The 26,865-nt window shown below is 50.6% G+C and overlaps 1 protein-coding gene across 2 annotated transcripts in view; it reads left to right on the forward strand.

The window, feature by feature from the left end:
* SMAP1 (small ArfGAP 1) overlaps window positions 1–26,865 on the forward strand; it is a 1,000,428-nt gene that overhangs the window by 634,646 nt on the left and 338,917 nt on the right. The window lies entirely within an intron of this gene.

Genomic DNA, 26,865 nt, shown 5'->3' on the forward strand with positions numbered 1-26,865 from the left:
TGCGGGCAGGTGTCTGGGGCCCACCAGAAAAGAAGCAGTGCTACGCTTTCTTTAGTACTTGCGTTTTTAAAAACAATGTTTCCTTGAAGGAGTCCAGACCAAAACTTGGGAGAGTTCTAATGGCAGGGACTGCCCCGTGGAAGAAGGGAGCTGGGTCCACTCTCCCGAGAATGACTGCTCCTCCTAGAGCAGGGGCCAGGGGGCGTAGGAGGACTGGCAATCACACCTCTAAAACTGGAAACTAGGCAGGGAAATACAAACTAATAATAAAGACTGAGATGGATTTGCGCGTTAACCGAGAAGGCAGCTCGTATGTTTTTTCTTCCTCCACCTCTTCTTATATCAATGACTTTTCTGGACACTAAGAAGCAAACTTTGCAAAGGAGACTGTTTTTTCCAGTTTGCCAATTTAACATATTTATGTGGTACAGGAAAGGGGGCGCTATTCTTTTTCACACCTTTTCTTTCCCTGATTCTGAATTGCGCCGGATGATTTCGCTGGTGGATTGTTTATTCTTAGCATGTTATCCTGTCTGTCTTTCTAAGATTTTTTCCTGTCGAGACTGTTGAACAGTTTAAAAATAGTGTTAGGGTAATACGCAGATAGATAGCGCTATGTTTGATTCCTACAGACACAAATCACCAGCTTTTTTCCGCTCTTAACTCTTTAAAGGATTCAAACGCAACTCAAATCTGTGCTGGACTTAACTTCCCTGTTCGTGCCTCTGTTCCCTGTTCGTGCCTATGTTCCCTGCCTGTGCCTCTGTTCCCTGCTTGTGCCTCTGTCCCCTGCTTGTGCTTCTGTTCCCTGCTTGTGCCTCTGTTCCCTGCTTGTGCCTCTGTTCCCTGCTTGTGCCTCTGTTCCCTGCTTGTGCCTCTGTTCCCTGCTTGTGCCTCTGTTCCCTACTTTTGATCAGGTTTTCGTGCCTCTGTTCCCTGCTTGTGATCCGGTTTTCGTGCCTCTGTTCCCTGCTTGTGCCTCTGTTCCCTGCTTGTGATCTGGTTTTTTGTGCCTCTTTTCCCTGCTTGTGATCCAGTTTTTCGTGCCTCTGTTCCCTAGGGCGTTACTGGGCAGAGAGCTGTGTGTGTGGCTCTGTGTGTGTATGTGGGTGGCTCTGTGTGTGTGTGGCTCTGTGTGTGGGTGGCTCTGTGTGTGTGTGGCTCTGTGTGTGTGTGGCTCTGTGTGTGTGTGGCTCTGTGTGTGTGTGGCTCTGTGTGTGTGTGGGTGGCTCTGTCTGTGTGTGTGTGTGTGGCTCTGTCTGTCTGTGTGTGTGTGTGGCTCTGTCTGTGTGTGTGTGTGGCTCTGTGTGTGTGTGTGGCTCTGTCTGTGTGTGTGTGGCTCTGTGTGTGTGTGGCTCTGTCTGTGTGTGTGTGTGTGGCTCTGTCTGTGTGGCTCTGTCTGTGTGTATGTGTGGCTCTGTCTGTGTGTATGTGTGGCTCTGTCTGTGTGTGTGTGTGGCTCTGTGTGTGTGTGTGGCTCTGTCTGAGTGTGTGTGTGGCTCTGTCTGTGTGTGTGGCTCTGTGTGTGTGTGTGGCTCTGTCTGTGTGTGGCTCTGTGTGTGTGTGTGTGTGTGTGTGGCTCTGTGTGTGTGTGTGTGTGTGTGTGTGTGTGTGTGTGGCTCTCTGTGTTACTCTCTGTGTGTGTGTGGCTCTCTGTGTGTTTGTGGCTCTGTGTGTGTGTGTGGCTCTGCGTCCGCTAATACTCTCTACTACTCTCTAATGCTCACCTATTGCCATTGTAAATGATAATACCATTTATTTCTGTTTTTAAAAAAAATGAAAAAAATGCCATTTGCAATGCCAATAACTCTAACTTTAACAAAGCCGAGACCATTGCATTGTAAATGCTTGTTTATACACTTGTTGCCTTTTTGCCGTCCCTCTTCGCCACCCCATGTGAAATAGCCCTTAATGAATCCAAATGGCAGTAGTAGCCACTGTTTGTGAGCAATATGTGACTTTTTTTTAGCCCAACCCACCACTTTTCCTGAAGCGTATCAGACAGATACTATAGATTAATTCTTTCCATTAAGGAATCATTAAATCATGCAAGATAGGAAAAACAAAGACGTAAATACTGACAGACAACTTTGCTGAACCGGATGCATTGGCAAAAACCTTTATCTGTAACAAGAGATGCAGGAGGGACGAGTTAGGTACTGTAATATCATGAATATGTTACCAGATGATGGGTCTGTGTATTTCTCGACAACGTGGTCAAAATCTTCTGACTAAGGCACCTTCGATATTAGGGACTGAAATTACGAATAATTTACAAAGTGCTGACATTTTGAGCCAGTACGAGGCAGTCACCCAAGGCACTGCCAGCAAGCGGGCTCCAGAGAGAACCTAGATCATTAACTATGATCCCATTGTCAGTGAAGTGGGTGGCAAAATGTCTCTTGTCAAGGGATCCACAATTCATTGCATACATTCGGAAGCAGATGCACGGAATACGTTCACGATTGGCTCTATTTATAGTGGTACTTAGTTCATAGCCTCTAATAATTCTGTTTTTTTAACCCCAGTCAGTTATGGTAAACTAATGAAATATTAGAGAGCAGACAAATATTATAAGATGTCGAGCCGCTAAAACGTTAATTTAAAGGGCAATGAAACTGAAAGGTAATGATTACTCATTAAATTACTTTTTACAACTAACTCTATGAATAGCAAGCAGATTGTCTGTTATAGTTCGCTTTAATAAAGACATTTATAATCTGAATGAGACATCTGCTTCACAAGAATTTATGGAAATTGATTGTAAAATGACTTTAAACCGGTAGTCATGTTATTGCTAATTATATAAATTTGCAACAACATTTTACATATACAGTTTTCTCACGGTGAGTCCTTTCTGTATTTTTTTTAGATCTGCTTTATTTTCACTTTTTCAGTTTGAATGTTTCATACAGGAATAACAGGCACACAGGGTTTCCAGGTAGCAGCAGGCTGTCTGCCAGAGAGACGTGGAAAAGTAGGAAAGTGTGACATTCAGAAAAACTAGATTTGATCTGATTTTGCACAGTTATACAATGTATATAATTCATTAATATACATTTCTGTTAATTGTTGAATAGAAGAAAAAATTACCAGACACAAAAGTATCCCTACTGGAGTGGACATCATCTTCTTGAACGATAGTGTAGGACCTTAGATACTCAATGGTGATACACTACCTCTATTGGGGTGGGAAGGGAAACGAAACCATTTTGTTTATGTATAACATTCACCTACTCTAGTAACGGCATGCTTCATCATGGGGTTCACCCTGACTCCTAAAGATCAGGGTGGGCTCAAACATATTTCAGGGAGCTCTTATGAAGACGTTTGTGTAAGGGGGCGTAACTTTAAAATAAAGTTCCTCACTCACACAAAAGGAATCCTTTTATAGTGGGGTGGGTGGGAAAGTAAAATTAAAAGACTGAGAGAGTGTAAGGCAATGATGATGGTCCTATGACCCTATGACACCAACATGTTTCAACCCTTTTCAACTGGCCTATATTAGGTTCTGGGCTTTCGTCAGGGTGGGTTAGCAAAGAGATCACTCCCCCATTAACGTGTGGTTTTTATGATGGTATTGGTGCGCATGCAAATAGCATGCACGTATTTTCAAATCTTATACTTGCCACTGCTAGGAATGACCTGTTACTGAAGAATTGCATGCATGATGTACTTCTGATGGCGAATTAAGTTTTCTAACATTGAGAGCATATACCAGGATCTACCAGTACGGCATCACTATCAATTGGTCCCATTTTTGCATGCACACTCCCCTGCCACAGTGGGTACCCTTAGTCACACAGCATACATATATACATATCTCTGTATATCTCTCCATGTATCCAGTCATACATGCATCTATATATCTCCACTATCTTGTGATCATGCTCACTCTTGTGGAGACCACACACAGTGATAATCATGCGTTAGCCATGCTGAAATAATTTGTATTCCGCTTGGTTCAAAAATGCATGCTACACACGAAGTGATGTGACTTCGCCCTTCTATATATACAACAGTCTACCTAGTTGCCATATTAAAAAAGTGGATAATTGGAACAGACGAACAACTACGCTTATGTGGATATGTTTCTCATTTAAATCACAAAAAGTTAAATAACAGGTTAACACTCACCCATAGCGGGTGGGACGACTGAGCCCACAGTGGCTTGAGAGGGCAGCCCTGTAGTCAAACTTTACAAAGCAGAGTAGAGAAAGAGAAAAGTAATTAGGGCAGGGCATATACATTATGCCAGGGACCCTCGCATTCAGGGTCTACTGGTATATGGGGACATGTCCGGTTTGCAGCGTACTATGTTTAAGTTGAAAGGACTTACATTATCAAAGGGTCCTAACTCTTCTTGATGCCTATTGTTGTCACAGCTCCCCTGCTTGTTGCGAAATGTGGATGCTGTGAGCCCATGGAAGTTCTGTAGCGTTGTAGATATAATTGATTCTCAAAGGGGAAGAAATTCTCTGCGAGTGCCAATTTTGCCAGCTCCATAATCCAATTAGTGGGGGCTGCCCAACTCCATCTTGATGACATGTAAGCTTTCTTCCTGTGGAATACTTGTGTACAGGGCCTCTACATCAAGATAAAAATAGTGTTCAATTATTTGGATCCTATTTCCTATAGTATGGTCAGTAAATGTTTTGTGTCTTTTATGTAGGATCAGGCTTGTGTTACTAATGGTCTCAAGAACCAATCGGTAAACTGAGATAGTGGTTCTAGCCCTGATCGTATACCGGACAAGTTTGGTCTAACAGGCAGGGGAATTCTTCCTTTGTGTATTATCGGGATTGTATAGAAGTAAGGTATTCTTGGTTCAGTTGTTATTAGAAATCCTTTTTTCTTTTTTGGTAATCCAAACTTGCTCACTTGCCTCCTCCACCAAGTGGTTAATCTGCCTCTGGAAACGACTCGTGGGTCTGTAGATATGGTGATGTGGTTCCTGTCGTCATTTAGAAGAGTTAGGCAGGCTTGTCTTTAGTCCTCTTTGTTCTGTATGACAGTTGCAGCTCCCTTATGAGTTGGTTTTACCACCAGATGGTCCTTCTTGTTGAGCGCTTTCAGTGCAGCTTTCTCGTTCCGTTTCAGGTTCTGGTCTGTAGTTGTGTTAGGCTTGGGTGCTTCTATATCCTTAATGACTGCTTCTTCAAAGGCTATCACAGAAAAAAGAACCCTCGGGTTTCAGAAATAGGACGAGATTAGGTGGGTATGCAAGAAGGTGACTCACCAAACCGTGGGATATCCCTTTTAAAGTACGAAATCTCTCACCCACCAAATGTGGCATGCTTCATAATTGGGATTCTCCTTGTACTGGGATGCCAAGTCCTGGCAGAGGCTACAACCCCCTCACTGAGAGGGAGGAGCTCAGGGATGCTTTAGTTATTAGTCCGAGGTTTACTAAATACCACAATGATGAGTTTCTAATCAAGTCAGGTGAGAGGTGCAGCGCAAGAAAAGAGTGATAGTAAAAAAGTAAAACTAGCTCCCAAGTACATAACATACCTTTATTGATACGTCCTGGGGTTAGGGTTAAAAACAGGACACTGGCAGGGAAAACATATACCTGCAGTTATTGACGATGGTAGTCTACATGTTTCAACCTATTGACTCTAAAAAGAAGGTGTTGCGGCTTTCGTCAGGACCAACTTGTGCTGCTGTAAAAGGTAGTGAATGTCAAAATTCCAGTGTAGTAAGGAGTGACCAGAGTGATAACTAATACTCAAAAAGAGGTTCTGAGTAACTCAAAAAGAATAACAAGATATGCAATATACAAAATACAAAACCAGTGATCCTTATTCCATCCATGGTATGGTTTTCAGGGGATTCACTAGTGACACCTATACAGAGGTATAATTGAAAGCACAGGTTAGAGATATCTTATTTAGGGTTATGCAGTATTACTGGGATTGCTCTGTCTTGGTTCTTAATGCTCTGTGAAGAAACCAATCAGTGACAGGCACAATATGAAGTGCATATTTATTAACAGCTCTCAAAAATGCTAATAATGAGAGTTAAAAAATGCATTTTCATAACAGTCCGAAAGATGCAAAGATTAATATGTCTAAGTGTCTTACCCGTATATTGCTGGAGGACAGGTCACGTCTTAACCTGGCATGCAGCTCAGGAAGGGCACCGCTCTGAAAGAACAGGGAGAATGAGTCTGTTCTCTCATTCTCATCGTGTTTGCTCATTTAAAAATAGTTACAAGAGTCAGGCAATTCACAGAAAGAGACATAAAGGTTTCATAAATCATGCGAGGCGAGACCTGGTGGAAGCGTCCCTTCGAATGATTGGAGATCACTCCTCTACGTGTGATAGAAGAGACCATCTGTGACCCTAGAGTGAACCCCACTCTTACGCTGGTAGGTTCAATAGACTGATTACAACATTAATGACTAATGGGGACTGCGGGAAGTATTTGCGCTTGAGTCTCCCCGTTACAGGTACACTGAAGGACTACACTTCCCAGCATCATGGACTGTTTTTTGGAATTGGTGCTGGACAGGCATAAATTCTCATCTGGCCGCTTGAATTGCCACTCTGAGTGATATATTTTCTCTCTTGAGCCAACCTGAGGACTGCATCTCAATCCCTATAGTTAAGTAGGCGCACAATGATTTGATGTGGGGGAGATCCAGGGGGAGGGGGGGCGGTTCATGAGGGATCAGTGGGCATGCTTCACCAGCAGTAGGTTAGATAGATGATTTGTATCCAAATATGGAAGTCGGCATTGTTTCCACATATTGCTGTACCCGCCAGTGTTCGTAGATTCTGGAATTCCTGTGATATGCAGATTATTGAGGCGGGATAGTGCCTCCAAATCTTCATTTTTAACCGAATTACTGCCAGCACTTTTTCCATTTTCAAGCACTTATCTGACATCTGTTGTAGGTCATTCTCTGTGCTAGAAATGGATGCTCCATCACCCTGATGCTCGCTGTGTGCTAGTCAAGCTTTGCCGTCATGTGATCCATACTTATATTCAAGATGTCTATCTTCCCATTGATGGATGCAAGACTTTGCTGCATGGCCTGAAGTGTCTCAGCAAGGGCCACCACCCTAGATGCGCGGGCTCAGGATCCCACTCTGTAAGTCGCCATCCTGGGCCCTTGCACTGTCACGTTTGGAAGAGGAGGCAAGACTGGGTGCAATCTGTTTTCCCTATGGGTGTGTTATATATCACAGCCCAGGGCACATGTTATCAGGCGGACACAATATTACCCTTTCAGAGCCAGGCAAGCCACCCTACTTGAATAGCTGCAATGACAGTGTCACAGGTAGGGAGTTAGAGGCTCATAGTAGGAGGGAACTGCAGTCTCTCTCTAGCAACAGGACTGTGCATGGCACCATTTTCCCAATTATTAGTGGGCTGTGCATGGTAGGCTGCCCCCAAGGGGGTGATCGGATTGGGCGCAGGAGGGAGTTTTTCCTCCAAATGTTTGGGGTTCAAGCACCTTCACCTCACACCATACAGTCAAGCTGTCTGGTCCCCGGTTGCAACACAGTTCCCAGGGGCAAGGGGAGCAATGGAGGTGCTTATGTGTAGCTCACCTCCAAAGCTGAAATTATGTTGGACGTCGTCCAATATGCTCCTGGGATCTGGAAGGTAGGGGCCGCAGTCTGGTTCCCTCCACAGGCTTCCCCTCTCATTGTGCAGGATGGGCAGCAGTCAAAGCCAGCTCCGGCTGACTAAATCATGTTCGGGGCCTGATTCGGGCCTGCAGCAACACTGCTCTGCCCAGGATAGATGTCTCCAAGCAGCGCAGGCTAACACCCCCTCTTGTCAGTCACCCTGCACCAGGGCCTCACAGAAAATCGTGGCCGCCCTCCGGCCCGTTCAGCTCCCACAGTGCGTGCCAAATTGCTGGCCCTATTCACAATCTCAGCAGGGGGGTAACCAAAGCAGCAGCAGTGTGTCCTTGTCCTAGACGGCTGGCCCTCAGACATTCCTCCCACTGGGTGACAACAACCCGGGGCATTCCCAAGCATCAACTCTGGCTCTGATGCTCTCTCAGGGCTTCCCCACTGCTCTTAAAGTGGCAGCATCAAAACTGGCCGGCCAGGTGGCCTGGGTGTTCGCGTTTCGCAAGCAAGACCGGTGCCCCGGGTATCGGCAATCCAAGCAGGCTCGCAACAGCCAGGCAACAGCCCAGGGCCCGAATGGGTCTCACAGCATCCAGCTGCGCTAGTTGTTGTAGAATGGGGGTTGAATTGCCCCCGTAATGCCAGCCAGCCACACTCCCCGTCACCAAAGCCTCACCGAGCCTCAGTAAGCTCTGCCAGCCATCCTCAGCCCAAGCTGCTCCTTTGCGCAACTTCACCACCAGTTTTGTACTCTCCTCCAGCGGTAGGGGGCGTTTGCTGATCGTTTTTTTTGTTGTAGTAAGCCGACTTCCTACACTGCAACCCCCCAGCAGGGCGTCACCACAACTGGGTCTTTTCGTGTACACAGGGCACAAGTCCTAATAAAAGAAGTGGGGGGACGCTCCAAGTTAGGTGGTGTCACCGGAAGTGACGTCACTCAGGAGGTCGAAGACAGACTCACCTTGGTGATGAAGGGCTAGAGGAGAGAGAGGCGACGTTGCTTTGAGAGGTGAGAACGGTGCACCTCTCTGGGAATTTGCTTAACATTTATACTCCGCTCAGGAGCTTTGCTCAGCATTAACTCCACAGCCACAACCCGAATATACATTTTCCGCTGGCGAGACAGAGCAAGATCCCCAAATAGAGTCAATGGGTCTAGGCAAAGGGAGGTTATGGGGCAAATGGACAGCAGACAGCTGATCTTACGCCTAGGATTTCCCGTCTCACAGCGGGCACCACGCCGGTACTGATTCCCTGTCCTGGCGCATCTGCCAGTTACACTCGTCTGGTCTCAAGTCTCAGTAGAGCGTGGTCTCTCCTTGTAGTGCCAAACGTCCCCGCACCCCTCCTGGCAGGTAAGATGGCGGGCGCCGAACCTCCGCAATCCAAGGCTATCACTGTGCATCTAATTCATCACTTTTTAGGGTTGTTGCCAGCCGGGACCGGGTCCTAGTAGCATGGGAGCTTCGGGACCAATCGCCAGTCCACCCCACACTAGAGCAGCGCCTCTGGGCAAGCGCTTCAGCGGCCGCCCTCAGGCTAAGGGAAATCCGCAGGTTAGGCTTGTGCCATGCCGCCAAGCCTCACAGCCGTACTCACAGAGGTCGACTGCCGATGGAAGTTGTGTGCCCCATGCTGATTCCTTAGACCTCCACTGCGCTTCGGGCCTGGCACAGATCAGACAGCAACCCCTTGGCTGGCAACATGCAGTGGGCAGGGTGCGCTCAGGCTGTTCCGGGACTCACCGCGTCTCCGGAGGCCTTGCCGGACCCAGCGCGAGGCCCGTTGCCAGCAGAGCTAAGATGGCCGTCCTCCTCCTCCGTGTCGATCTGCTGTTTTTAGCGCCAACCGCGTAGCCGCCACTGCTCCATGTTCTGGTAGATGTGGTATCTGCTTACCAAGGAGCCCGGGGTCAAACTCCCTTTTCAATAGAGCAGTACCGCTCCTTGCTGTGAGAGACGCTGCAGCGGTGCCGCAACTAGGGAAAATGGCAGTCGCTGCACTGACGCCGTTCAAGGCGACCACTGTGTATCCAGGTCACTTTCTAGTCGGCGCTAGTCAAATGCAGTACATTGAGGGTTCAGCCAACCTTTCGCTGCCAGCATGTAGAATACATACATAAGTAGGAGTGCCTCTGCAGCACTAGGCTGGATGGTAGGACCCTGGCTGCCTTCTCTGGTGAATTACTTGTTCTCTCAGCGCCGGGACACCCCCGACAGGGGTAGCTGCGCGCTTTATAAGCTTTTAAATAAATAAATAAAATAAATGAAATACGTTCACTGCACAGCTGCTCCGGAGTACGCCAGCGGTCCCGACTAAGCCCGCCGCGCGTCCATCCCAGTCTGTGCTCCCGTTGTTTTGCGGATCGGGCTAATGGGGTCGGACGAGCTGCCGAAAAGGTTCAATTCTGACACTCAGCAACTCCGACAGCACCCGTTGCTCCCTTGCTGCATTAGGGGAATGGGCTGCAATGCAAGGCTAGAGAATTGCGATGCTGGAGTGACACAATCATGCGTCCTATCCAACCGTCAACTTGGCAACAAACACCCAACCCCCCCCCCCCCATCCCTGGGAATCCATTTTAGAACATGTGCTGGACAGTGGTGAAAACGAGTGCCCCAACTACATGATGGCTTCACTGAAAATTGGGAAGTTTGATATGAAACATCTCGTATTGGTAAACCCACACTGATGCCAGTGTTGGATTTACCAATACATACACCCAGAGGGCACCTCAGAAGTGCCCCTGGAAAACCTACCAGCCTCTAGTGTGCTTGCTGACTGGTTTTTGCCAGCCTGCCACCCAAGACACTGTTCTAACCTCCTATGGTGAGAGCCTTTGCTCTCAGAAAAGCCTGTCCGGGAAGAGGCGTAAAACCTCTTCCCACAGGATGACGTGCTGGTTAGCCCTCTTAGGCAGGCGAGCTTCAAAGATGGTGCCACCTTTAGAATTCAAATCTAGCTCCCTTCACCTCCAAAACCAGGGAGAACTGCCTGCCTTCAATAAAGACCAAGACCTCCCTAAGAACAGCGGAACTGTTCCCTTCACCCTGCAGAAACACCAAAAGAGAAGACTCTGAGGTCTCTGGAACGTCCAAAACCCGACACCCGAAGCCACCACTGCACCCGTCGCCTCTGGCCTGAGTTGAAGTGGGCTACCAGTGCCAACAAGGTTCCCCAACCCTCCAGAGGTCAAGGCCATCATGGCCCCACCCCTCGTGGACTCCCCAACATTGCCTGCAGCCTCTACATACAGGACCACGCGACCATGACTGTTCCGGTATGAGAAATCCGATGCCTAAATACACCTCTGCTCGGTTGCCCCCAGGCCATGCAGAGGAGGACCCCAGGTGTCCCTAGGTGCTCGAGCATCGCAAGCCTTGAACCCCCCCTGTTGTTTCACCCAACTGGCTTCCTAGCCAAACCTGCAGCCTATTTGTACAATGACTTATCCCCATTGAAACCTATTGGGCTCCCGATTTTGTTTTGCACCCAGCCGCACCCTTGTCACTGGTGGTGTACTGTTGGTGCTGTCTTGAGCCTTGCCCACCACTCATTTTAACTCTTGGAGATTGGACCTGTCGATGTATTATACCTGTTTGCAGAATTGTTCTTCTTTCTATAGGATAACATTGCAGAACTCAGAAATTGCAGTGTTCACTTTTTGAACCGAAAATAATTTATATTTAAAAACGCACTTACCTGAACGATTTTTCTCTCATGCCTAAACATAAATACATATATTTGCTATTTTTATAAATTGGTGTGGATTGTCTTAAGACATGTTGTCATGTATTGATCATTATGTCTATTTGCAAATGTCCTGTAATCCTATGTGTTAAGCCTATACTTTCCTATGGCTTGCTATACTTTGGGATTGTATAGCAAGCCACATTCCACTCATAAGGGAACCCCTGGACTCTTTACACAGTAGATCAACATTTTGATATATCGCATTAAGAGCCAGCTTCCTACACAGCCTCGTAGCCATTGTTTCACAGCATTGGTGCTAAGTGTTATATTGTGCAGGAAATTGTAGATGGTGGGCACCATATCTCATTTTTAGGGCCCAGAATTATTTTTCATCTACACACTTTGATCCAGACTAAAAGAGAATAAGGTAGAAAAAGGAGGAAAAAAATGGGTCAGAAAAGATAGGAAACCTCAAGACAAATAGTGAAACAGTGACAAAGTAGGAGAGCAGGGATAAAAAAAACTGCAACAAGCATTTGCAATGCAATAGGTCTCGCATTACGAAAGTTTGAGCTAATTGTATTGTGAATAACAAATATTTTATTTATGTGTTGGTTTTGAAAATAGTGAAATTAATAGCTTTGTCATTTACAATGCCAATAGTTTTAACTTTCGCAAACGTGACACCTATAGCATTTGAAATGCAATATGTGTTGTATTTACATGACTTGGATGTATTAATATTACAAATACCAATGGCTTTTATTTTTTTTTAAATAATTAATACTTACATAAAAGTTATTGTAATTTATAATGGCAATAGCTTAAACTTTTGAAAATAACTTTATGGAGAAGTGTGGCTCAATGCTTAGAGCGGCAGACCTTGATGCAGAACGCTGGCCAGGGACCAGGGTTCGATTCCCGCCTCGGCGGGTTTCGGGCTTAAATTCCTCTGACCGGATATTCTCGCCTCAGTGCCGATTCTAAGCATGGGTCCCACGCTGCAACTCTGGGCAATAGCTTGCTTAGTCTCCACAAAGGCCCCCTGATACACAAGGGATGCCTGGTTTCACCATGGGATGCCTAGGAGTGGACACCCCACAAGGAAAAGCCAGGAGGGGTTCCCTTGTGGTAGGAGTACAAGCGCCGGAATGCCTCCGGGTCACTGTTCGCGCTATACAAATACGCCACATTTACATTTACATTTACATTTAAAATCCAAGAACAGCAGTGAAATATTAATATCTTTTTGTGACATTTGTAATAAAGCGTGAAACATTGAGAGAACATATTAGAACCAGTTGTTGTTGAATGGTTGCACAGAGTGATGCTGTGGCGTTCAGTGGTGCTGAGTGATGCTGTGGCGTTCAGTGGTGCTGAGTGATGCTGTGGCCTTCAGTGGTGCTGAGTGATGCTGTGGCCTTCAGTGGTGCTGAGTGATGCTGTGGTGTTCAGTGGTGCTGAGTGATGCTGTGGCATTGAGTGATGCTGTGGCGTTGAGCGATGCTGTGGCGTTGAGCGATGCTGTGGCGTTGAGCGATGCTGTGGCTTAGAGGGATGCTGTGGCGTTGAGGGATGCTGTGGCGTTGAGGGATGCTGTGGCGTTGAGGGATGCTGTGGCGTTGAGGGATGCTGTGGCGTTGAGGGATGCTGTGGCGTTGAGGGATGCTGAGTGGTGAGTGGTGCTGAGTGGTGAGTGGTGCTGTGGCATTGAATGGTGCTGTGGCATTGAGTGGTGCTGTGACATTGAGTGGTGCTGTGGCATTGAGTGGTGCTGTGGCATTGAGTGGTGCTGTGGCATTGAGTGGTGCTGTGGCATTGAGTGGTGCTGTGGCATTGAGTGGTGCTGTGGCATTGAGTGGTGCTGAGTGATGCTGTGGGTTGAGGGATGCTGTGGCATTGAGGGATGCTGAGTGGTGAGTGGTGTTGTCGCATTGAGTGGTGTTGTCGCATTGAGTGGTGTTGTCGCATTGAGTGGTGTTGTCGCATTGAGTGGTGTTGTCGCATTGAGTGGTGTTGTCGCATTGAGTGGTGTTCTGGCGTTGAGTGGTGCTGTGGCGTTGAGTGATGCTGTGGCGTTGAGTGGCATTGAGCGATGCAGTGGCGTTGAGTGATGCTGTGGCGTTGAGTAATGCTGTGGCATTGAGTGACGCTGTGACATTGAGTGACGCTGTGACATTGAGTGACGCTGTGACATTGAGCGATGCTGTGGCATTGAATGATGCTGTGGCGTTGAGTGATGCTGTGGTTCTGAGTGATGCTGTGGTTCTGAGTGATGCTGTGGTTCTGAGTGATGCTGTGGTTCTGAGTGATGCTGTTGTTCTGAGTGATGCTGTGGTTCTGAGTGATGCTGTGGTTCTGAGTGATGCTGTGGTTCTGAGTGATGCTGTGGTTCTGAGTGATGCTGTGGTTCTGAGTGATGCTGTGGTTCTGAGTGATGCTGTGATTCTGAGTGATGCTGTGGTTCTGAGTGATGCTGTGGTTCTGAGGGATGCTGTGGCGTTGAGGGATGCTGTGGTGTTGAGGGATGCTGTTGCGTCGAGGGATGCTGTGGCGTTGAGGGATGCTGTGGCGTTGAGGGGTGCTGTGGCATAGGGTGGTGCTGTGGCATAGGGTGGTGCTGTGGCATAGGGTGGTGCTGTGGCATTGAGGGGTGCTGTGGCATTGAGGGGTGCTGTGGCATTGAGGGGTGCTGTGGCATTGAGGGGTGCTGTGGCATTCAGTGGTGCTGTGGCATTCAGTGGTGCTGTGCCGTTGAGTGGCGTTGAGGGATGCTGTGGCGTTGAGGGATGCTGTGGCGTTGAGGGATGCTGTGGCATTGAGGGATGCTGTGGCGTTGAGGGATGCTGTGCGCCGAGTGGTGCTGTGGCGTTCAGTGGTGCGTTGAGGGGTGCTGTGGCGCTGAGTGATGCTGCGGTGCTGAGTGATGCTCACAAGAAACACAGGGGACAAGGGAGAGGGCATGTGAGAGGTCGGGCAGCAGGAGAGCGAAAGAGTAATCAGCACCCGATAATGGTGGAAGAGGTACAGACAGGGCCTTAAGTAGAATAAACACGCCAAGCATTCTTGTCAGGAACTGATGAAGTTCTGCACTCACTGGTTTTATTTTTTTTGGAAGAGGAGCAGAGGCTGCGCTTATTGGATGCGGCATTGCTGTGGGGGGGGTGGATGGGGGAGCAGCAGCCTTTGATGTCTGGTAGTGTAAGAGAGAGTGTGGAGAAGCGTGGCTCAATGGTTAGAGCGGCAGACCCTGATGCAGAGGTCTGGCCAGGGACCAGGGTTCAATCCCCGCCTCGGCGGCGCTTGGACTCACTCTTCCCGGACCTGATAATTCTCACCTTGGTGCCTAGTCTAATCATGGGTCCCACTCTGTGACTCTGGGCAATAGCTTGCTTAATCTCCACAACGGCCCCAGCAGTGCTTGGATGCCTGGCCTCACCTTGGGGGTGCCCAGGAGTGGACATTTCACAGGAAAGCAAGTAAGGGTTCCACAGCAGTATGAATACAGCGCTACAAGACCTCAGGGTAGAAGTGCGCTATATAAATACAAACACATTTACATTTACAACTGGCATTGCGCAGAGGGGCGTGGGGGCGAGCATTCCTTTGAAGTCTGAAGCTCTCGCTGTGGCGGGTCTGATGCGTGTGACAAATGGTAGTTCGTGGAATGGGGGTGGGGGAGTGGGGGAGGGATTCCTTGGGAGCAAATGGGTGCAAGGCTACGCGCGTCTCACACGACTGGATAACATGAAGTGCATGTGAAGTCTGGTGCTGCGAGGCTGATGCGTTTGGCGAATGGGAGCGAGGCTGATGGCTTTTGTGCATGTGCATCTCACACGAGTACACCACATTAACTGGACGTAATCCACTTGGAATCCGCTTGGTCAAAGAGTTTGTTTCCCCTACAATATGTCAGAGCTATAAATAGCTCGACCTAAAAAGGAGAGGGAGTGTCACTTGGTGGAAGGAAAAAGTATGAGTTGGAATCAAAACTAGGCAGTCTTGTTATTCAACAACCCCAGCATTCAGTAGTGCTGGTGGTGAGCTTCTAAGAAAACCTTAGGCCTCTTATACCTTAGTAAAGAAAATAAGCACTACTTGTACTCCAAGCCTCTGAACTTGAGTGGCAGCCCTCACTCTGTTCTGTTCTCTTTTCCTTTCTGTAGCTGCCTTCACAGTGTTTCCAGTTGACTAGACAGGTGGCAGTCATTGCAAATCAAATGATAAAGAAGGTTTCCAAAATCGGGGAAGAAGAGTTTCCCTTCTCCACCTACAATAGGCCAAATCAGATTGAAGCCCCTTATTTCTGAACTGTGAATGCAGGAAGCTTGATGTATTCTGGGAACAAGCATTGCCTGATGGAGAGGCATTAAGGGATCATTTCGTACTGAAGCTGATAGGCTGCCTTATTGCTAAGTGTAGGTTAATAAGTATTACTGATGAGCAGCATTTGCCAACAGTATGCCATCATAGTTGTGAGGGCTGTTAAAGAACACTATTGTGTAGTTCGGACCATAGACTTCCATGTTCTTATGCCATCATGGTCTTAGTGTCTGTGGTCTTCTAATCTGTCTACATTACCCGATCTTTGTATCCATGCATGAATGTCCCTGATTACTCTTGTTCCATAGTAGTGGACCTTTTTTAAGTTTCACTGCCAGTGTCCTTGACCCTGTGTCCCTTCATGTTAGACGGACCGGGAGGGTCGGCCGAGGATAAGGGGAGAGGTCTCCGGGGAGAGCCGTCTCCAGCGATCGTACAGACACGTAACTCCCCCCCCCACAGACGGACACCACACAAGGTTAAAGTTCAACGAGACTTTATAGGCAATTCTTTAAGTTACGATGGAATGGTACAAGGAGGTCTGGACTCAGGGGTCCCCTCGGTTCTGGTCTCTGGCTTGGGAAAAGGGGTAGCGGGACAGTCTTGTTACCAAAAGATGAACTTAGCTCTCAATCCTCGAGCTCAGTGTTCTAGATGATCGGGCCGCGGCGGAGCCAGCAGGTCCCGAGATGGACGAAGGAAACGACGGTCCGCGGCGGAGCCAGCAGGTCCCGATGAAGATGATGGTTACAAACGGTCCGCGGCCACGCCAGCAGGTCCCGACGACGATGAAGGATATGAAGGTTACGAAGGTTGCGGCAGCGCCAGCAGGCAAGACGATGGTGCACGAGACAGAGCTATGGCAGCGCCAGTAGTCCGTCAAGGATGAGTTCTTCTCTGCGTCTCTCGACTCCAAGATACAACTGCCTTCCTGCTCTGGAGCTGCCCCAGTTATAGGGCTGGTGTTCTTTGATGTCCGGACCCTCGCACTTGGAGGTCGGGGGGTCCGGGATGAGGGAGTTCAGACACCCAGCAGGGGGGTGGAGCCAGCGCCCGGGGAGGCGATGGGCGAGCGGCACCTGGCGGGGGAGAGCCATCGACACCTCTTTCCCCCAGTGACTTGCCAAGTAGCCCGCTCACCTCCTGGGTGGATGGTGGTGCCGGGATGTCTGAGACCTGGCCAGGCCCAGGGTTGAGGTCGATCGGGGGCCAGGCGGCCTCGTGGTGGAGTGTCCAAGATGGCGCCCAGGATGGGCGCGCAGGCCGGCAGTGGATCAGGCCCACGAGGTCGACATGTTCGAGGGTAGGGGTCCCGGAGGGGACGGAGGACGTGTAATGGTGGTGTGTGGTACCTGCGTGACCGGGCTCGGGCCTGGTCGGGCCGGGGGAGAGTGGCCCTTCATGTGGCCTGTCCAACATGCGTCCCCCCCAGCTGAAGGCGGGGAGAGTTACCCATCCTCTTGGGGACTCTCCTCGTCGAGGCGAAAGAACCGGGACAGGCCATCCGCGTTGGCGTGATCTGGCCCAGGCCGATGTTCAACTGTGAAGTCCATCCCTTGGAGGGAGATGGACCAACGTAGTAACTTCGGGTTTTCTCCCCGCATCTGCATCAGCCACTGCAGGGGTCGGTGGTCGGTCTGCACCCGAAAGTGTGTGCCAAAGAGGTAGGGCCGGAGTTTCTTGAGGGCCCATACCACGGCGAAGGCCTCCCTCTCAATGGTGCTCCAGCGTTGTTCTCGTGGTAGGAGTCGCCTGCTGATGAAGGCCACTGGCTGATCAAGGCCTTCGGTGTTCACTTGAGACAGGACTGCCCCGATGCCATGGTCGGAGGCATCCGTCTGGACGACGAACTCCCGGCTGTAGTCGGGGGCCTGGAGCACAGGGGCGGAACACATGGCGGCTTTCAATTGTTCGAATGCTGTTTGACACTCTGGGGTCCAGTTGACTTCCTTGGGTTGATTTTTTGACGTGAGTTCCGTGAGGGGACCCACTATAGTACCATAGTCTTTCACGAACCTTCGGTAGTAGCCCGTGAGGCCCAGGAAGGCTCGTACCTCGGTCTGGGTGATGGGGGGCTGCCAGGACTGGATGGCGGCAATTTTGAGCTGCAGAGGGGCCACCAGGCCGCTTCCCACCTGGTGTCCGAGGTAGGTTACAGACCCTTGACCAATTTGACATTTGCTGGCCTTGATCGTGAGGCCAGCTCGCTGAAGGGCTTGTAGCACTGCTCGGAGGTGGTGGAGGTGCTCGGTCCAATGGTGGCTGTATACAGCGATGTCATCTAGGTAGGCGGCGCTGAACCCTTCGAGCCCCGCCAGGACCTGATTGACGAGCCGCTGAAAGGTTGCTGGGGCATTCTTCATGCCAAAGGGCATGACCTTGAAATGGTAATGGCCATCGGGGGTGGAAAAGGCAGAACGTTCTTGGGCCCGGGGTGTGAGGCCGATTTGCCAGTAGCCCGCCGTCAGGTCGAAAATACTGAGGTAGCGGGCAGCTCCCATGCGGTCGATTAGTTCATCTGCCCGGGGAATGGGATGTGCGTCTGTTCTGGTGACCGCATTTAAGCCCCGGTAGTCGACGCAGAACCGGAGTTCCGGCGTGGTGCCAGGGGCGGCTGCTTTGGGGACCAGTACTACAGGACTGGCCCAGGGGCTATCTGAGGGCTCGATGACCCAGAGCGTGAGCATTCTTGCTACCTCTTCCTGGATGTAGGCCCGTACCCGATCTGGCACGCGGTAGGCCCGGTGGCGGATAGGGGGGCTGTCCCCTGTGTCCACATCGTGCACACACCAGGAAGTGACACCTGGGGCGAGGGAGAACAGGCTGGCGAACTGTGACAGGAGGACTCGACACTCCTGGCGTTGCTCTCGGGTGAGGGCCTCCGAGAGTCGGACCCCATCCACGGAGCCGTCTTTCTCCTGAGTCCGTAGGAGGTCAGGGAGGGGCTCGGAGTCCTCTTCAGCCCCATTGTCTGTGGCCATCAGGAGGCTGAGTTCTGAACGCACAAAGTGGGGTTTCAGTCTGTTGGCGTGGAGGACCCGGAGGGGGTTCCGGGAAGATTCCATGTCGATGAGATAGGTGGCAGGACCCTTGCGCTCGACTACTTTGAAGGGCCCCGTCCACTTGTCTTGCAGGGCGCAGGGTTCGGTGGGGGACATCACCCATACCTGTTGCCCAGGTTCAAATTCGATGGAGGAGGCATTCCGGTCATACCACTTTTTCATGTCCTCTTGACTGGCCTCTAGGTTGGCTTTTGCCAGCTCTCTGAACCGCCGGGTCTGGTTGCGGAGGGTTAGGAGGTATCGGAAGACATCTGGTGGGTTCTTTAGAGGGGGCATCTCCCAGCCTTCCTTGACTAGGCTGAGCGGCCCCCGCACTGGGTGTCCATATAGTAGTTCAAACGGGCTGAAGCCCAGGGACTTCTGGGGAACCTCTCGATAGGCGAAGAGGAGGCACGGCAGCAGCACGTCCCACTGGTGACGGAGGGGCTCTTCCAACCCCCCGATCATCCCTTTGAGCGTGCGGTTGAACCGCTCAACGAGTCCGTTTCCTTGAGGGTGATAGGGGGTCGTGAATCGGTAGGTAACCCCGCACTGTTGCCAGAGGGACTTCATATATTTAGAAATAAAGTTCGTGCCTCTGTCGCTGACGACTTCTCGGGGGAAGCCCACACGGGAGAAGACCCCCATCAGAGCCCGGCCGACTACCGGGGCTGTCACAGTTCGCAGGGGAACAGCCTCGGGGTAGCGGGTGGCGTGGTCCACTAGCACCAGGATGAATCGATGGCCTTGTTTGGTGCGCGGGTCCAGGGGCCCCACGATGTCTATCCCGACCCTCTCGAACGGGGTGGTGACCACGGGAAAAGGTTGCAGGGGGGCTTTTAGTTTGCGGCCGCTCTTTCCACTGGCTTGGCACGTGGGGCAAGATCGGCAATGCTGGTGTACATCGTTCCTCATTTTGGGCCAGAAGAAGTGGGTCACCAGACGACTATAGGTTTTATCTTGACCCAGGTGTCCCGCAAGGGGGACATCGTGGGCCAGGTTTAGCAGAAAGTCTCTAAAACGGAGGGGCACCACCAGTACTCGGCTAGCCCCCAGCTCCGCGATCCTTTGCTCACTGTACAGCAGATCATTGTCCCAGTAGACCCAGTGCGTTCCGGAGGTATCCCCTGCGCTTTGGGCGAGCGCTTGTTGGCGGAGTCCCTCGAGGGAGGGACAGGTCTTCTGTTCTTGGCGAAATTGTTCTTGCGTGGGCCCCCCCTCTTGAGGCCACTGGTCGAGGTTAGCGAGGTCTGGAGGTTGAGCTGGTTCTGGGGGGACGTCACGGTCGGTGGTTTCGGCTGGGGCGACCGGAGGCGGTGGCGCCGGCCATTCGGGTTCCTCTGGGCGGGGGTTGGCACGGGCGGCCATGGACCGGGTGGTGACGCACGCCCAGTCCGGGACGCCTAACATCCCCAGGTGTTCTCTTCGTTCTACGGCTGCCCACGGAGAGCTTTCAAGGTCATTCCCCAGGAGGCAGTCTACGGGGGCATCGTCTCGGACCGTTACCTTCAACATGCCGGAGACCCCTCCCCATTCGAAGGGGACGCAGGCCATCCGACACAGCCTTTCCGAGTTATCGGCTGAACGTACAGGGCAGAGAATGTTCGGTAGATATTGTTCTGGGGTCACCAGGTGACAGCGGACGGCTGTTACACTGGCCCCAGTGTCACGAAGGGCTTCGGCCCGGCGTCCATTGATGCTCACCCATTGACTGTACTTCTGGGTGTTAGCGGGTAGGGGGACCCGCGGGACCATGTCTCTCCCCCCTAAGCAGGCTAGAGCCATGGCGGCTGGCTCCCATTCTTGGTGTTCCTGTTCATATTCCTCCTGTTCCTCTGAGATCTGTTCCTCCCCTAGAGCCGCAGCGGCTACTTGGCGGGGTCTTGGGCTCTGGTACTGGGGGCAGTTTGGGTCGTTTGCATAGTGTCCGATTCGTTGGCATCGATGGCACGTAACATTGGCTCGATATCCCGGTCGCGCCGGGGTGCTGCCCCGGTTGGCCGGGGGGGTGGTGCTTGTAGCGGGGGCGACCGGAGCGTTGTCTCTTCCGCGTCCTTGGCCTCCTCCTCGGGGACGGTGTTGACCATTGTTGTTCCGGTTTTGTTCGTAGGACCCATTTCGGCCTACTCTGGTGATTTCCCACCGGTCAGCTTCGGCTGCGAGCTGCCGGGGATCCGTTAACTTGCTGTCGAGGAGGTGCTGGCGGAGTTCAATGAAGCAATTGTTCGACAGATGCTCCCAGACCATAAGATTGAACAGTTGTTCGTAGGTTGTGACCTTGCTCCCTTTGATCCAGCCTTCGAAGGCTCGGCTAAAGTAGTTTACATAGTCCACCCAAGTTGTACCCGGGATGCGGGTGCAGTCTCGGAACCTCTGACGGTACATCTCGGGTGTGAGGCCATAGCGGGTGAGGAGTGCAGCTTTCATATGGTCATAGGAGGTCATCTGGTGGTCCGGGAGTTGCAGCAGGGCGTCGCGGCCCTCATTGAGGAATCTCCCCCATAGACCGGCTCCCCAATCGCTTCTATCGATCCGGTGTGCAGTCATAGCAATTTCATAGGCCTTAAACCATTGCTGGATGTCGTCCTCTCGGAAGTACTCTCGAACGACATCCTTGGGGATGTGTACCTTTTTCTCTGTTGCCCCTGGGGTGTGTGGTTGCTCGGACACCCCTACTTCTTTATTCTTGCGTAGGTCGATCTCAGCTAGTTTCCGCTCATGCTCATATGCCAGTTTCTTTTCCTCGAGCTCCCTTTGTCTCTGTTTCTCCTCTCTTTCTTCTCGGAGACGCAGGTGCTCTAAGTTGATTTTTTGTTCGGCCAATTTAAGTTCAATGTCCATTTTGAGCCGGGCCATTTCCAGCTCGTGTAGTCGGGTTTTCTCTCGTTCCTGGATCTCGTCTTGCGAGAGACCCGTTCTTCGCTCTTCAGGGGCCGTGGTGGTTTTTGCTGCGATGCTTTGATCGGGGGTTCCGGCCGCCCCGGTTTCTGCCCAAGATTCTAGGGCCTGCTTAAAATCGTCTTTGGTACTGAGACCGGTGGTAGCGATACCTATTTCGATGCAGAACTGCTTTAGTTCACGATGGCTGTACTCGTCCAATTTCTCCATCTGGAATTTCTCCGTTGATCCGCTTTCTTTAGTTGACATCGTGATTCGCCGTGGGGTGAGCTACTCTCTGTACGGTTATGCGGTGATTCGGATCGCGCCGCTGGCCACCAATGTTAGACGGACCGGGAGGGTCGGCCGAGGATAAGGGGAGAGGTCTCCGGGGAGAGCCGTCTCCAGCGATCGTACAGACACGTAACTCCCCCCCCCACAGACGGACACCACACAAGGTTAAAGTTCAACGAGACTTTATAGGCAATTCTTTAAGTTACGATGGAATGGTACAAGGAGGTCTGGACTCAGGGGTCCCCTCGGTTCTGGTCTCTGGCTTGGGAAAAGGGGTAGCGGGACAGTCTTGTTACCAAAAGATGAACTTAGCTCTCAATCCTCGAGCTCAGTGTTCTAGATGATCGGGCCGCGGCGGAGCCAGCAGGTCCCGAGATGGACGAAGGAAACGACGGTCCGCGGCGGAGCCAGCAGGTCCCGATGAAGATGATGGTTACAAACGGTCCGCGGCCACGCCAGCAGGTCCCGACGACGATGAAGGATATGAAGGTTACGAAGGTTGCGGCAGCGCCAGCAGGCAAGACGATGGTGCACGAGACAGAGCTATGGCAGCGCCAGTAGTCCGTCAAGGATGAGTTCTTCTCTGCGTCTCTCGACTCCAAGATACAACTGCCTTCCTGCTCTGGAGCTGCCCCAGTTATAGGGCTGGTGTTCTTTGATGTCCGGACCCTCGCACTTGGAGGTCGGGGGGTCCGGGATGAGGGAGTTCAGACACCCAGCAGGGGGGTGGAGCCAGCGCCCGGGGAGGCGATGGGCGAGCGGCACCTGGCGGGGGAGAGCCATCGACACCTCTTTCCCCCAGTGACTTGCCAAGTAGCCCGCTCACCTCCTGGGTGGATGGTGGTGCCGGGATGTCTGAGACCTGGCCAGGCCCAGGGTTGAGGTCGATCGGGGGCCAGGCGGCCTCGTGGTGGAGTGTCCAAGATGGCGCCCAGGATGGGCGCGCAGGCCGGCTGTGGATCAGGCCCACGAGGTCGACATGTTCGAGGGTAGGGGTCCCGGAGGGGACGGAGGACGTGTAATGGTGGTGTGTGGTACCTGCGTGACCGGGCTCGGGCCTGGTCGGGCCGGGGGAGAGTGGCCCTTCATGTGGCCTGTCCAACACTTCATTACCATGTCCCAGAGTCAGTTTTGCAGCATCAATCTCCTAATGTCGGTGTCAATCACACTGTGAGTTTCCTCACATCAGTTTCCAAATGTCATTATATCCATATCAGTGGCCATTATCCAAACGTGCCCCATTGCCAATTTTCTATATCCTGTTATAGTGTCCTGTAGCCAACAAACTCGTCTCCATGTCCTCATATTGTTGTACCAGTGTCACAATTCTCTTGTCGGTGTCCCCACGTTAGCGAACTGCCACAGTGTTTTTCTTTTTGGAAATTGTATTTAATAAATGTTTTTCATACCAAAGTAGGTCTTGCGGTATATAATCATACATGAATACAATTCACATTAGCAATGACTCTTCTCAGAGTCCACCATCACTGATCAGTGCATGACCTCCGAAAGAATAAAAGAAAACAAGCATTGAAAATGCAATAGGTCTCGCCTTTGATTAATTTAAAGCCATTTGCTTTGCTAATGGTATTGTATAACAAAGCAAATGGCTTTAACTTATTGAAAGGCGAGACCTATTGCATTTTTAATGCTTGTTCATTCTGGAAACAATCCGAAAAAATCCCGCCTGGATGCTGAGGCTGCGTTAGCACCTGTAACATGAACGTGTTTTCTGTGCAAGTATTTGATTTTGAAAACGCTGAATGAAAAAAATAATTGTTGTTTTACATATTGTGAACTCGACTGAACAGTATTGTAGCGCTTTATGAGAGCACCAGTTACATTAAGCAAGACCATCAACATTTTTTATATTTAGGCAAAGGGAGATAAAGTGATTTGCCCAGAATCACAGGATGTTGAGCCGGCGCCGAGATTCAAAACTAAATCCCCCTGCCCGAAAACCTGCAGCTCTGGTCGTTACACTGCATCCTCTTCCCTCGTTCGACCTGGATGGCCTGCTTGCTTCTAAGAGTCTCTCGGAAGGGATATCCTAGCTTAAGGCTGAAGCTTTGTTATTTAGAGACTAACAGGCTTTTGTTTCAGCTTCGCCTCCATCGGATCACTTGCTCACACTTGCCCACCGCTTCTAAATGGGAAGCCTCGCTCTGTGCACGTCATGCAATCCACCCTTTAGTAACTCGTCAGAGTGAGGTCAATGAAGTGTGCTCTTAAGACCCCTGCCCACCCTGGGATGACTTAGGGAAAGGTGGCAGCAATGTGTGATTATTAGCCAGAGGCGTTACCGGGCTGTTGATGAAAATGCTCAGGCTGCCTTAAAAAGCAAGGCTTCTGTGCATTATATGGAGTGGCTCCCGAAGACCCCTGAATCCGAAAGCCCAGGGCTGGTGTAAAGTAAGTCCTTCGGCCTCCACGATGGGTGACACAGGCGCACGTCTCTTTTAAGTGCCTGGGAACTTCCTGACCCTCACGTCATTGCAATTATTTAATAACATCACATATATGGATCCAGATTATACATAATTACACAAAGGCTTTATATACCATCCAGATCGACATTTGTGATAATAATTAGGCCATGGAGCTTTGAAGGGCGCAGACCCCACGCTAAAACTCACCTGCAGCCCCTAGGCCCGCCACACAATGCTCCTATCAATATAAAAACCAAGATGTCGCCATTGCGCAAATAAAGAAAAAAAATATATTTTTAAATGAAAATAAAGTGTTTAAGAAAGGATATATTTTTACCAAAATACATTGCAAGTTGTGTACCGACACAAGGGTGCGACAGCCGAAATCTAAAGTACTTGCTGTCAAATCGTCTCGTACAGTAGTAGATATGAATTTGCATCTCTGCATCTACACTGCTTGTAATAACTACCAGTATAGTTCAGCATCTGCCCGGACGCTTCACTGACAGATAGTTCTGCAAAGCTCTCCGCCCTCCTCTGTTTCCTCCCTGCAGCCCCTCCCGAAGAGTGTATGGGGGGAGCCCGCATCTGGCCTCGCAGAGACCGTTTTCCTGCTTGGATGCTCTACAGCGCCCTGCATCAGTTGGCACCGGTGTCGGGCAGCCACAGAGAGTTTGGTTGGAAGCAGCTGTCCGAGGTAACCGACACCAGGCCCAGCTACGTCCATCTGCTGTGAGGGGTTAAACAAGCCCCACACGGCGGGGATCCCCTCTACTGCTCCCGAGAAGCAACACTCATGACATGGAAACTAATGCACCCCTAATCCAACAACAGCCACTCCTGTGAGGAGAGTCCCCGCGCCCACAGCTGCACAAATAAAGCTGTCTAAAGGTGCCATCTGATGTAGAAACGAGCGCGGTGCAGAAAATAAGTAAATACACCAAGGGCTGTGTCCCTGAAGGGGGCGCCGTGCTCAGTCCTAAAGAAAACAAACACCAAAAAAAACACTGTGCTGAGTAATTGAAGAAGGCTGTGTCCCTCCGCAAGTAAAAGATCTAATACCGGGTGGCGGGGCCAAAAGCTGACAGGGTGGCAACCATAAGGGACAAAAATGCCTCCAAAGCAGTAATAACACCATGTTTAGCATAATAGGTGACACAAAATGACGCGCACCAATTGGAAACGCGGGCGGAGCTCAAAGCGAACTTCTGGAACCGTATTGATTCCAAGAAGCCCTTGCATGGGGAACCAGCGCATGCGTGCTGCTAACGCCAGGCAAGACCTAAAAAAACACCAAACAGTGAGTTGAACAGTCCAGTTTCAATTCCATTGTGCATCTGCAGAGGGTGCGGGCCAGAGAACAATAAGAGTAGAAGGCTATTAATTTCTCCATGGGTGGAGGGGCAGAAGGAGGGAGAGAGCAAGAGAGAGAGGGAGAGACTCAGTTGTAAAGGACTGAGATGAGACACACACAGAACAAGCCAAACACGTACCCACAGAATACTACGAGTGATGCATCCTATGAGCTGCAAACTCTGGTGCCACCAGAGCGGGCCCCAAAACTGCCAGCGATCTTAAAGGGAAGTTAGGTTGGCGAGTTCCACCAGCTCATGGAGAGAGAGGCAGATGGCTGCAGTCAGGGTGGGTGGACCAGTAGATCTCATCTCTGACAAGTAAGCATCCGATTCCTCCTCCCCATCATTGTCATGTAATTTGGTAATCATTGCGCCCCGATCTCCAGGTACCGCTCTGCATTATCGTCGGTACGGACCCTCCGGAGTTAACACTCTGCAGCCACTGCCCATTCTAGTAGAACTGATAGCCATTTAGTCTGCTATGGAGGGATCGCGCCAGCCCAATGGATAGCTATTAGTTTACGAGCGAATACAAACCCCAGCTGGGGGGAATCTGTACTGCATTTTCCCCCTTCATAGGGAGGGGTAACAACCCCAAAAGGAAATGTTGGGTCGTGAGTTCCGCGTTCACTTTCGATACACTGCGTATTATACACTGTAACTCGTCCCAAAAAAGCCGTAGTTTCGAACAAAGCCATGTCACAGGCCCAATTCAACCGGTTGCCTCAATGTGAATGTCTCGTCTCTGTGGCCCAGTGGCAGTGATGGACTTCCCAATGCTTGTGCTAGTGTTCCAGTGTAACTGTCAATATTCATATGTAAGTACATCCATATAAAGGCTCCTGTTTGTGTCTGTATCCCTGTATCGGTTTCCCCATCAATATTTGTGTTCAGGTCTTGGTGATTCTCTGTCCGGGCCCACCCCTGGCATTTTTCAGTGCTGGTGCTCTAGTGACGATGACAGTGCAACAGTGCATCCCTGTTAGTACCCTTGTGTTGTGTCACTTTCTAGTGTTCTTGTCTGCATCCATGCATCACAGCATCATTACGTTAGTGTTACAATGCGGGTGCCTCTGTCTCAGCATTAGTGTTTGAGAATTTGTCTGTGTCTTCCTGAGTCAATGTCCTTCTGTCAGTGTTAGTGCACATAAGTAGGTCTCTCTGTTTGTTTCCCTCTGTCTGTCCTATAGTTTTAATGCTCATGTGCCTATTTCCCTATCAATCCATGTCCTGTTATCGTTGCCCCAGTGTGAGTGG

The sequence above is a fragment of the Lissotriton vulgaris genome, chromosome 6 (genome assembly GCF_964263255.1).
Source record: "Lissotriton vulgaris chromosome 6, aLisVul1.2, whole genome shotgun sequence".
Lineage (NCBI taxonomy): Eukaryota > Metazoa > Chordata > Amphibia > Caudata > Salamandridae > Lissotriton > Lissotriton vulgaris.